Here is a 12,202-nt window from a genome sequence, read left to right as displayed (position 1 = left end):
AAAAACAACATTATCTGTACCTTAAGGCTGAGAGTTATAGAGCTATCTAAGGGATTTGGATGCCCAGTTCCAACCAGATTCAATTGGATTTGAGTATCCAAGTTTCCTAGGTGGCTTTGAGAATCTAATAGTGTCTTCTAAAATGCTGTGTGGTAGCCTCAGTATAGTTCATCTCAAGGGAGACCTACGCAAATATGTAAGCTCTGCCCGGACGTGATAGAGCTCTCAAAGATTCAAAGAACTCAACACGAATGAGCCAATTTTCCTAAAAGTATTCTAAGGCGCTAGTTCTCATTGAGCATGGCTGAATCAAGGGGGATGAAGTTCCTAGACCATCAAGATAGAATTCCCAAAAACTTGAGCATTTATTTTCCAAAAGTGAAAGCAAGCTCTCATTTTCCATACCCGTCTAGCTCCAAGATGCCTAAAATGTTTCAAACTTTACAAAACCATTCTCCCATGGGAAAAGAACACGGATGAGGACATTTAGGTGAAAAGCAGCTTGTTTGAGGAGGTTAAAGGTGGCTGTGAAGCATGTGGTGTAAATCCACCTTAAAGTAGAAAGCTGGTTACACCTTCACTATGGAATCATTACTCCTAGAACCTCCCAGGGGGACCAACCAAAAGAATCCCTCTGTCCAATGGTACTCAGAGAGGGAAATAATGGGACTTAACCACACAGAGGGCATGCAAAGTGTGGTCCAGGATAGATAGGGCTGGTGGAACCTTGTTTGTGCCCGAAGTGACATCAATCTGTGCGAGGAGGAACTGGCTAATAAAGACAGTCCTGGCATGGACCATATGTTCCTAACTACTGGAACTGAAGAAGCTCAGAAAACTCTACCTGACAAGCAATGGCTTGTGTGTGAGCCTGTCTGAAATGTGCTGGTCTCATTCTGCTTTCTCATGAATGGGTGGCCACAGCCCTCGCATAACTGGCAGGCGTGATTTTCTTATCTCAGTGGTGAAGCCAAGATTTAACAGATGCCAAGTAAATGTAACACCCTTTCTCCCCTAGATCGGGTCCAAGTGGAGGCACATGGCCTGATGATGGGAGAAGCTTGCACTGCCATTACCCACCTGTTCAGAGGATAAACAGAGCTGCTACAACGGCACCTTTTACAAGCACTGAATGCATGGTGGAAAAAGAGGGGAGTGACACAGATGCTTGAAGATCCCCAGAGAGATTAGGCAAAGGAGATGTTACCAGTGGGGAAACACCGCAACAGAAAAGGGGTCCCGGGAGCTGCCAGAAGGCTCGAATGCCGATTGGCCTCATTAGCGTGAAGGATGGAGAGTGCAGAATGTCATGTATCGGGTGACTTACAGTGAGAGAACAGAAGGGGACTGGGGCACCTTTCCTGAAGCTTGGGGCCTGGCAGAACTGAACGCCCAGTTGTGTCCTCTGGGGGTTTGTGTCGTGACATATTTATCCTGCAAAGCCTAAGAGTGAATGTGTATAACAGTGAGATGGCTGGGCACACGGCTGGAGCCGTGAAATCTCTTTCCTCGGGCTGCCAGGCAGCCCTGTGTCCCCATTTCTGATTGGAGGGGTGGTGGGAGCTGTGCGCTGGACAGTATCCATGGAAAGCTGCTGGTGCAGTAGGTATATTTGGCTTCTGTATTGTTTCAAAGGTCCAATCTGTCACCCCAGGGGCACTGGGTGGTTGGGGCAAAGACACTGGAATATGCCAACTCTCAGGCTTACAGAGCAGAGCAAAGATGGTCCTGTGGGTAAGACACTGCATGGGACTAGGGCGAGCTGAACTCAACTCCCAACTCAGCCGTAGACTCCTCAGTGTGACCGTGGCAAGTCACTTCACGGCTTTCTGCCTTGGCTCCCGCTTTGTAAAAGGACCCTTCCTTCGTCCTGGCTATTTGGATGTTAAACTCCTTGGAGCAGGGTCTGTCCCTTACCGGGTGTCAGTACAAGGGCCCAGCAGAGTGGAGTTCTGGGCTCGGTGCTACTGAGATACTGATAAACTGCTGATGTTCTAATGTGTCTCAGGACTATTCAATAGTACTAAACACAACCCTGCCTCGGCTTTCTCTCTGGCCCCATTCTGGCTTCTCGGGAGGGCTGGTCTCTTCTCTGTCCCCCTGCTCTCTGTTTCACGCCCTGCCCTACCGCTTGCTGAAGGCTCCGAAATGGGGGGCTGTCAAGGCTGAATGTCACTTTGACTGCAGAAGCTGGGGACCTGCAAGGATTCTAAAAATTAATACTGGCCACTCCAGGCTTGTATTAAACTCCCAAGGTTACAGCTTTTCTCTGACCTTGGTTTGGCAAATGCTGCCACCACCCAAATGCAAAAAAACACACATTCTGCCCCCCCCACACCCTTGAACCCAGGCAGGAGCACTTGGGAATTCCTCCCCGTGGGGTACTCTCAAGTCCTTTCACCCCCCTCCAGGGAAAAGCTGAGAAAGAAAACAAAGGAAATTAGCTGTTGCCACCAGCTCATCAAACAGCATATGCACAAACCTCCTAGGACACCAAAAATCCAATTCTGTTCTTAAAAAAAAAGGTAAATTTTATTAAAAACAAAAAGAAAGAAATACATTTGGAACTTAGGCTTTTGCAAGATTTTAAAAGAGCAATTCCAAAAATCAAGCACCCAAAATAGCTTTCTTGGGGGTCCAGCTTAAAGGTTACAAACAAACACAAACATCTGGGGTTAGCACAGAGGAGATCCACAAGCCAAAATAAAAAAAAAAAAAACCTGATTGTGTCTAACTAAACATTCCCTATCCAAATAATTTCTTCTGGGTGTGGAAGATGAATTTTCATACCTGGTTCAAGCCTTACACAGCATTGCTGCTCCCTGGCTCCTTCTCCAGAGAACAATGGACAAAGGGAAAGTTTATTTCCCAAATTTAAAAGTTCTAGCCTTCCCATTGGCTCTTTTGGTCAGGTGCCCACTTCCTTTCCTTTTACCTGTGGGCTTGTTAACCCTTTACAGGTACAGCAAGCAGAGAACAGACACCAAGAGGGATTTTCCCGCCCACTTCCTGGATACTAATAGGACCAAGAGGGATTTTACAGCTAATTGGCTGGCTGGGTGTTCATAAATGGGGGCTACCCCCCCTTCATTTATCACAGGTGCCCAGCCCACACAATAGGCAGAAATCTCCATGGCATCCTCTGCCAGCTCCAGCCTCCATGACGCATCGCTCACCCAGCAGAGAGCTTGGGCTCCAAGGCTTGCTTAGGAAAGCAAAGGCTTCCCCAGGTCAGTGGCAGGGAAACGGGCACAAGGGCTGCTCTGTGCTTTGGCGGCGGGAAGGCGAGGTATAGCTAGGAAATGCTTGACGGGCCAGGAGCTGGGTGGAATTGCTAACGGGGTGCAGAGCCTTTCCCCCACAGCTCAAATCCAGCTATGGGTGGGAGTGAATGGAAGCTGTTACCTCCAAGCCTTCATCCCGCAAGTCCCTGTGCGTGGGTGGCAGGCAGCCCTGGGATGTTTAAAATGGGGCCTACAAACCTCACACTGGCCAGGGAGGGGTTAATGAGCTGCTGTGGGCTCAGCCCCGCTGCACTTCACCGGCAGCAGCCAGCGGTCAGGCTTGGAGGGGACTGCTCAAAGGAGGTGGCCAGCTCAGCTGAGGGGAGGCTGGGCAGGAAAGTGGACCGCTTGTGCTAGCCCCCTGAAGACTGTGGATTGCCACGGACTCGCAGGGGCGAAAGAAAATGCAGGCCTGTTATTTACCAGGCTGCACGTGGCAACAGACTATATTGGTAAGGGATGCAAGGAGAGTATGGGTCACGATGCAAACTGCAGACACACACACACACACACACACACTAAACTTAATCAATTTAAAAGTTTTATTGGGGATAATTACAAGGGGTAAGGGAGCAGTGTATGATTAGCTAATAGAGTTAATAAAACTTAAAACACACATTGACTAAAATATCTACTAACAATATTTATAAACAAAGATGCAGCATTTAGTAATAACTGATACTTACAAATACAAACCAACGCATAATGACCGGCAAACGTAGAAGCTCTGTTTGAAACACGTGAGCTGAGAGAGAGGCTTCGAGGTGATCAGGCTCGGTTACGGGCATACACAGGATACACGGGTATACACAGGATTAGTTTTTCTTTCTCCTCTCCCTGCCTGCACATGGCAGGCAGGCCATAAAGTACCCACAATGACATCATAGAAGTGTCATAGGGGACGGGGCCCAAAACCTGTTTGTGTTTGTTTCTGATTGGCACAAGCGAAGTTAACACCATGTAGGGGAGCAGGTGCCTTAAAGTCTGGCTTCGCCCCCAAAAGGTGAGGAAATGCATATTGTCTTAGAATGTGTTTAACACTGAATGACAAACGAAGAGGCCAGGGCAATACTGGTATGGCAAGTTCTACAGGATGCAGACAGGAACTCATCTCAACAAAGACAGGCCTGGCTGTGGCCAGAACCCACCCAGAGCTGGCTAAATGCCAGAGCCGCCCTGAGGGAAGGCTGGTCAGGTGCGGGCCTGGTGCGTTCCCTTCTGAGGAGGGGTATTGCGTTCCCTATTATCTGAATGGGAGTCAGCCACCCCCAGCCCCTCAAGAGGACGTCTGCCCTCGCTACACCTCAGTTGGCTTGACCCAACCGAAATCTGCAGTGATTTGTCACAAGTCCTGAGGCAACAGCATCACAGGTCTCCAAAGGGGAGGCTGTAACAACTTGGCCCTTTTGTGGGAGTGCAGAGTGTGGGCAGAGAGGGCTGGTCTTACAGCTGTAACCCCCAAAATATATCGGAAGGACAGAACAGGCCGTGCAGGGGGAGGAGTGGCACTATATGTTAAAGAAAGTGTAGATTCAAATGAAGTAAAAATCTTAAGCGAATCCACAGGTTCCATAGAGTCTCTATGGATAGAAATTTCATGCTCTAGTAAAAATATAACAGTAGGGATCTATTATCGACCACCTGACCAGGACAGTAATAGTGATGATGAAATGCTAAGGGAAATTAGAGAGGCTATCAAAATTAAGAACCCAATAATAGTGGGGGATTTCAATTATCCCCATATTGACTGGGAACATTTCACTTCAGGACGAAATGCAGAGATAAAATTTCTCGATACTTTAAATGACTGCTTCATGGAGCAGCTGGTACGGGAACCCACAAGGGGAGAGGCGACTCTAGATTTAATCCTGAGTGGAGCGCAGGAGCTGGTCCAAGAGGTAACTATAGCAGGACCGCTTGGAAATAGTGACCATAATACAATAGCATTCAACATCCCTGTGGTGAGAAGAACATCTCAACTGCCCAACACTGTGGCCTTTAATTTCAAAAGGGGGAACTATACAAAAATGAGGGGGTTAGTTAGACAAAAGTTAAAAGGTACAGTGACTAAAGTGAAATCCCTGCAAGTTGCGTGGGCTCTTTTTAAAGACACCATAATAGAGGCCCAACTTCAATGTATACCCCAAATTAAGAAAAACAGTAAAAGAACTAAAAAAGAGCCACCGTGGCTTAACAACCATTAAAAGAAGCAGCGAGAGATAAAAAGACTTCCTTTAAAAAGTGGAAGTCAAATCCTAGTGAGGCGAATAGAAAGGAGCACAAACACTGCCAACTTAAGTGCAAGAGTGTAATAAGAAAAGCCAAAGAGGAGTTTGAAGAATGGCTAGCCAAAAACTCCAAAGGTAATAACAAAATGTTTTTTAAGTACATCAGAAGCAGGAAGCCTGCTAAACAACCAGTGGGGCCCCTTGATGATCAAAATTCAAAAGGAGCGCTTAAAGACCATAAAGTCATTGTGGAGAAACTAAATGGATTCTTTGCTTCAGTCTTCACGGCTGAGGATGTTAGGGAGATTCCCAAACCTGAGCTGGCTTTTGTAGGTGACAAATCTGAGGAACTGTCACAGATTGAAGTGTCACTAGAGGAGGTTTTGGAATTAATTGATAAACTCAACATTAACAAGTCACCGGGACCAGATGGCATTCACCCAAGAGTTCTGAAAGAACTCAAATGTGAAGTTGCGGAACTATTAACTAAGGTTTGTAACCTGTCCTTTAAATCGGCTTCGGTACCCGATGACTGGAAGTTAGCTAATGTAACGCCAATATTTAAAAAGGGCTCTAGGGGTGATCCCGGCAATTACAGACCGGTAAGTCTAACGTCAGTACCGGGCAAATTAGTTGAAACAATAGTAAAGAATAAAATTGTCAGACACATAGAAAAACATAAACTCTTGAGCAATAGTCAACATGGTTTCTGTAAAGGGAAATCGTGTCTTACTAATCTATTAGAGTTCTTTGAAGGGGTCAACAAACATGTGGACAAGGGGGTCATAGTGTACTTAGATTTCCAGAAAGCCTTTGACAAGGTCCCTCACCAAAGGCTCTTACGTAAATTAAGCTGTCATGGGATAAAAGGAAAGGTCCTTTCATGGATTGAGAACTGGTTAAAGGACAGGGAACAAAGGGTAGGAATTAATGGTAAATTCTCAGAATGGAGAGGGGTAACTAGTGGTGTTCCCCAAGGGTCAGTCCTGGGACCAATCCTATTCAATTTATTCATAAATGATCTGGAGAAAGGGGTAAACAGTGAGGTGGCAAAGTTTGCAGATGATACTAAACTACTCAAGATAGTTAAGACCAAAGCAGATTGTGAAGAACTTCAAAAAGATCTCACAAAACTAAGTGATTGGGCAACAAAATGGCAAATGAAATTTAATGTGGATAAATGTAAAGTAATGCACATTGGAAAAAATAACCCCAACTATACATACAACATGATGGGGGCTAATTTAGCTACAACGAGTCAGGACAAAGATCTTGGAGTTATCGTGGATAGTTCTCTGAAGATGTCCACGCAGTGTGCAGAGGCGGTCCAAAAAGCAAACAGGATGTTAGGAATCATTAAAAAGGGGATAGAGAATAAGACTGAGAATATATTATTGCCCTTATATAAATCCATGGTACGCCCACACCTCGAATACTGTGTACAGATGTGGTCTCCTCACCTCAAAAAAGATATTCTAGCACTAGAAAAGGTTCAGAAAAGAGCAACTAAAATGATTAGGGGTTTAGAGAGGATCCCATATGAGGAAAGATTAAAGAGGCTAGGACTCTTCAGTTTGGAAAAGAGAAGACTAAGGGGGGACATGATAGAGGTATATAAAATCATGAGTGATGTTGAGAAAGTGGATAAGGAAAAGTTATTTACTTATTCCCATAATACAAGAACTAGGGGTCACCAAATGAAATTAATAGGCAGCAGGTTTAAAACAAATAAAAGGAAGTTCTTCTTCACGCAGCGCACAGTCAACTTGTGGAACTCCTTACCTGAGGAGGTTGTGAAGGCTAGGACTATAGCAATGTTTAAAAGGGGACTGGATAAATTCATGGTGGCTAAGTCCATAAATGGCTATTAGCCAGGATGGGTAAGAATGGTGTCCCTAGCCTCTGTTCGTCAGAGGATGGAGATGGATGGCAGGAGAGAGATCACTTGATCATTGCCTGTTAGATTCACTCCCTCTGGGGCACCTGGCATTGGCCACTGTCGGTAGACAGATACTGGGCTAGATGGACCTTTGGTCTGACCTGGTACGGCCTTTCTTATGTTCTTATGTTCTTATGCTCTTTCCTGCCCGCGTTACTCAGGCACAGGCAACATGCCCTTGTGTGTCGGGGCAGCTGATGCTGCTGACAGCAAAGGAGATCCCGAGTATCCAGGTTAGACAAACACCTGTCAGGAATGGTCTAGATTATCCTTAGTCCTGCCCTGAGTGCAGGGGATGGACTAGACGACCTCTCGAGGTCCCTTCCCGTCCTACGCTTCTATGAGTCTATGGGTCCCCTGATAGCACTGTCACAAACAACAAAGGTGGTGGCTGCTCCCGCTGCCTTCACTGCACGCAAACCTCAGTCAGTTCTTGGCACAGCAACAGTCTCTCCCCTGGCTCCAGTGACACCCAGCAATAGCCTTCTTGGCTCTAGGGTGACCAGACAGCAAATGTGAAAAATCGGGACGGGCATGGGGGGGTAACAGGAGCCTATATAAGGAAAAGATTGGAAGCCTGGGCAGATCACGGAGCACATGTGTAACGTGGTCCTTGCATGAAGTGCCACTAAACAAATAGACCATCAACCTGCATGGACTGAAATTTCTGAATGGCTTAAGCACAGCCCATGAAGAGTGCCTTGCAGATGCATGGCAGTGACCCTGCCTTGGAGTAACGAAGGCCCTGGTAACTGCTGAGGTCTGTATCTGAAAGAAAAAGTTAGAACCTTCTCACCAAGGGCTGATTGGTCAGTGTTGTTACTGCATCCCTGGCCGCACTGGTAGGTCCCTTTAGGTTGGCAATATATGGGGCAAAGGGCAGGCCTACCCCCTGCTGCTAGCACTAGAAATAACCTTTGCCAATTTTTCTGATTGCTTCTGCCACCTCAAAGAATTCGCTCAGCCTTGTCTTGGCTGAGTCTCAGCCAGTTCACCTGTGTCCAAGCCCCAATTTGTGGGAGGCGCTCGTGAGCTGCTCAGCCAAGGTCCCAGCCTTGCAGCGTTTTTAATCTGATTTGGACAAATAACACGCAAGGTGCCGCAACATGGGGCGAGGGAGAAATGGAGTGAGGAGGATGTCTTAGTGTCCCTGTGAGGTGCTGTCTTAGTGTTGGGGAAAATGTGTTTTTAAAAAACATGCATATCGTCTCCAACATCAATCTGCTCCAGGCAGGTGCAGGAAGGGGAGTAGGCACAGAGTGTGTGGGCCTCACATTTCCCATTTCCATACGCTGCGCCCTGCTGCAGATTCCGTTGCATGTAGCACAGAGTCCTGCACCTTCCCCGATGTACCGTCCACAGGTTTCAAATATCTAAAATGGGTGTTTCTAGCCACAGGCAACTCCAGCTCCAAGCTATTGGTGGGGCCTTGATCTGTGTAAGGGATGATTTCCACCGAAAAATACGGTGAAGTGTACAGTAGGGCCAATTTGGGGCTTGGGACCTTTGCCTACAAAAGCTTCCATAAATACTTCTTGAGCATTCAAGAGGGATCTGTTCAGTAAACAACAGTTTCCCTAGTCAGTGTAAACTAAATGCTTTTCAGACACTTAAATCTGAACTGATCCCCCACTTGGTAAGGCAACTCCCATCTTTTCATGTACTGTTTATATATCTATATATCTTCCTACTGTATCTTCCACTGCACGCATCTGATGAAGTGGGCTCTAGCCCACGAAAGCTTATGCCCAAATAAATGTGTTAGTCTCTAAGGTGCCACAAGGACTCCTCGCTGTTTTTGCTAAATCTCTGTGGATCCCTAGGAGCACCAGGCACTGTCTCCTGTATTTGGTTTCAGTTCACATGGCTTACGTTGATGTAAAAGTAAAAAGGACTGGCATGTATGACCACTGGCTCCAAGGCCTTGTCTTTACTAGATTTTTGTACCTTTGGATTAATTAGCAATCCAGTGACTCAAGGCACAGAAATCCAGTGTAGACATGCTCTAATAGGATTTCTGCATAAGGAGACCTTGCAGAATTAGGTTCATGCTGCCTATACATACCAACCTTATGAATGTCCACGGTGATGTAACCTGAGATTTTCAGCATCTAAAGCATGAGCTTTTGCCACTTGAGCAAAAGGAATAAGTAAATGAGCAATTCCTTTCAGTGCACATTTGTAGTTGGCTGGTATAGTCACTGGGGCCAGCCAGCAGAGAGAGGGAGAGATGGACACAGCATTAAACTAATATGTTACATTGGCACAGAAGATGCTACAATGACAATATTTCATGTAAATATTAATTCGGCGATTACATCAAACTCCAGAGCCTTCACTTACGTTGTTGGGCCCAGCCGTGCGAATCTTGTGCATCCAAAACACCTGCTGAAGTTGATTGGCGTTTTGGGTGCACAAAAGATGTGAATATTGCTCTGCAGGCAGGATTAGAGTCGCTGAACATTAGAAGAGGCTGGTTTCCATTTGAAAGGTAGCTTGGTTCCAGAATCTTCATGAAGTATGATCAAGTTTATGCCATCAGATAATTTCAAGCCTGAATATTCCATCAGAGTGTATTTAGGGAGAGATTTTCAAAAGCATGCCCAGCATTGACCTAACACTGCTCTAACTAATGTAAAGATTCACACATGAGGACCAGGAACCGTTTAATGCTATTAAAAATGCTGATTTGCCACACTTGGGGTTCATATTTTGCAAAATGATATTACCAAGCCAGAAGGATTCACAGTGCACGAGTCTGGTTAATTAACCAAGCAAGTCACATTGTACTGCTTGCAAGTTCCAATTGCTGACCTAACACCACCACTTAAGATGACTCTGGACCTGCATGGCAATTAAAAAACAACACCACCATCTCCAAGCTCTTTACCAAAGCAGGGAAGCATGAATATCCCCATTTTACAGATAGGGAAACCGAGGCACAGAGCGCTGAAATGACTGCCCCAAAGTTGCACAGTGTGGCAATGGCAGTGCTGGGAATTGAACTCTGTCCTGTCTCAGCCTTGTGCTCCATTCACTAAATGGCAGCACTTCCATTTTGCCCAGCTTAGCTTCACCCTGACTTTATACCCTGTGCAGGATGTACAGTACAGTGTTGCACAACGCACATATCCTGCAGTGATACTAAGGGGGGTGTTAGGGGAAATTTTAGTGTGTGTGTAACACCGACAGGCCCTGGTTGTCGGTGGGTGAGATCGAACCAGGGACCTCTGCAGCTTAGTGCGAGCCTCTACCGCATGAGCTAAAAGCCACCTGACTGTTAGCTAAGGCAGTAGAGCAAATTCATTTATCTCTCTCTCTAAGTGGTCTTGGTGCCACTAGATGGGACAGAACCCCACACCCAGGGAGTGTGTGCGGTACATGTGCATGATGCCAAAACAGACAGTCACAGAGATCTGAGTCTCTGGTTTCTCCTGAATATCGAAGGGAGCAACACAAGTTTTTTTTCCTTTCCCCACCACCTGGCCATTGTGCCTCACACCCCTCCATAACAAGAAATGTGGTACAGGAACAGCATTATTTTAACGTATGCTCCCTGCCTGCACCATTCCTGGGAGCAGGCTGGCTAGCTACAGCCTGATGCCGACAGGACAGAGCAGCACAACGGAGGACTCAACCCTTCGTGGGTGAGGAGCTCTCTTCAGAGATCTCCAATATCTGTGGGGTTGAGAGACTGCCCCCACTGCCCCATCGCTCCACCCTTGAAAAGAAACTCCCATTTGATTTACCTCCCAGGATTCCTTGGACCCACTGCCGCCTTGTGTTGGTATTTTAGCAGGAGGGTGCACTCCCCTCTGGCTGAGTAGGCAGGGACTTGTGCCCATTTAGAGACTTGGTTTCCTTTGAAGCTTGGCAGCCAACCCACGTTAGGTGTGATCAGCTCCCGCCCTGGGACTGACTTATTGTTGACATGACGGGTCGATAAGTGAGTAGATGCCACGTGCTTCATTTAATAAACAGTAATCAATTGTTATGCAAAGAGCTCAAAGCACTTCCAAACCTTGTTATCAGGTGGCACATTGTATCCTCAAAGTACCGTACAAACATTGACTAATCATCTGCACCTTAAAATGAAATCACGCCATTTGGCCATGGCTCTCGAAGCCCTTTTCAAGCACTGTTTATCTGAGACTCAGAACACCCCCCTTGTGCGGCGGTTAAATGTTCGTATGCCCACATTACAGGTAAGTAAACCGAGGCACTGAGGGGTGGCCATGACTGCAACATCAGCCCCTAAGTCAACAGTGGAACTGGGAACATAGCACAAGGAACGCTGTCACCCAGGCCACTGACTTCACTGGGAACAGGATTGGCTCATATGTCTGATTTTGTAGCTATCTGTTTCAGGGGCACCATCCATTATAAAAATTATTTAAATGAACTGCCACATCTCACAATCTTTTCAGTGTGCTGACTATGTCATGCAATGCACACCTATGTAAACAGGATGATTCATGTACTGTCCATGTAGGTGTAATATATAAACAGTCCAGCAACAGGCATTAACTAAAGACTGAGGCTACAAACTCTGCCACTCAACAAACACTTATCTGCAGACAGATATCAAAGCACTTCACAAAGGTGGTAAGGGCCATCATACAGAAATTCAGCGGTAGAGCAAGGACAGTATCTGCTGACTCTCAGTCCCGTATCTGAATCTGCGATGACGATGGCACCGTGGAAATCTGAGGGCTGCCTTACAATCTCAATATGAAAACTAGCCGAGCCAG

The sequence above is a fragment of the Mauremys reevesii genome, linkage group 1 (genome assembly GCF_016161935.1).
Source record: "Mauremys reevesii isolate NIE-2019 linkage group 1, ASM1616193v1, whole genome shotgun sequence".
In the NCBI taxonomy this organism is placed as follows: Eukaryota; Metazoa; Chordata; order Testudines; family Geoemydidae; genus Mauremys; species Mauremys reevesii.
The sequence above is the reverse complement of the archived record's forward strand: the minus strand, read 5'-3'. Positions refer to the sequence as shown.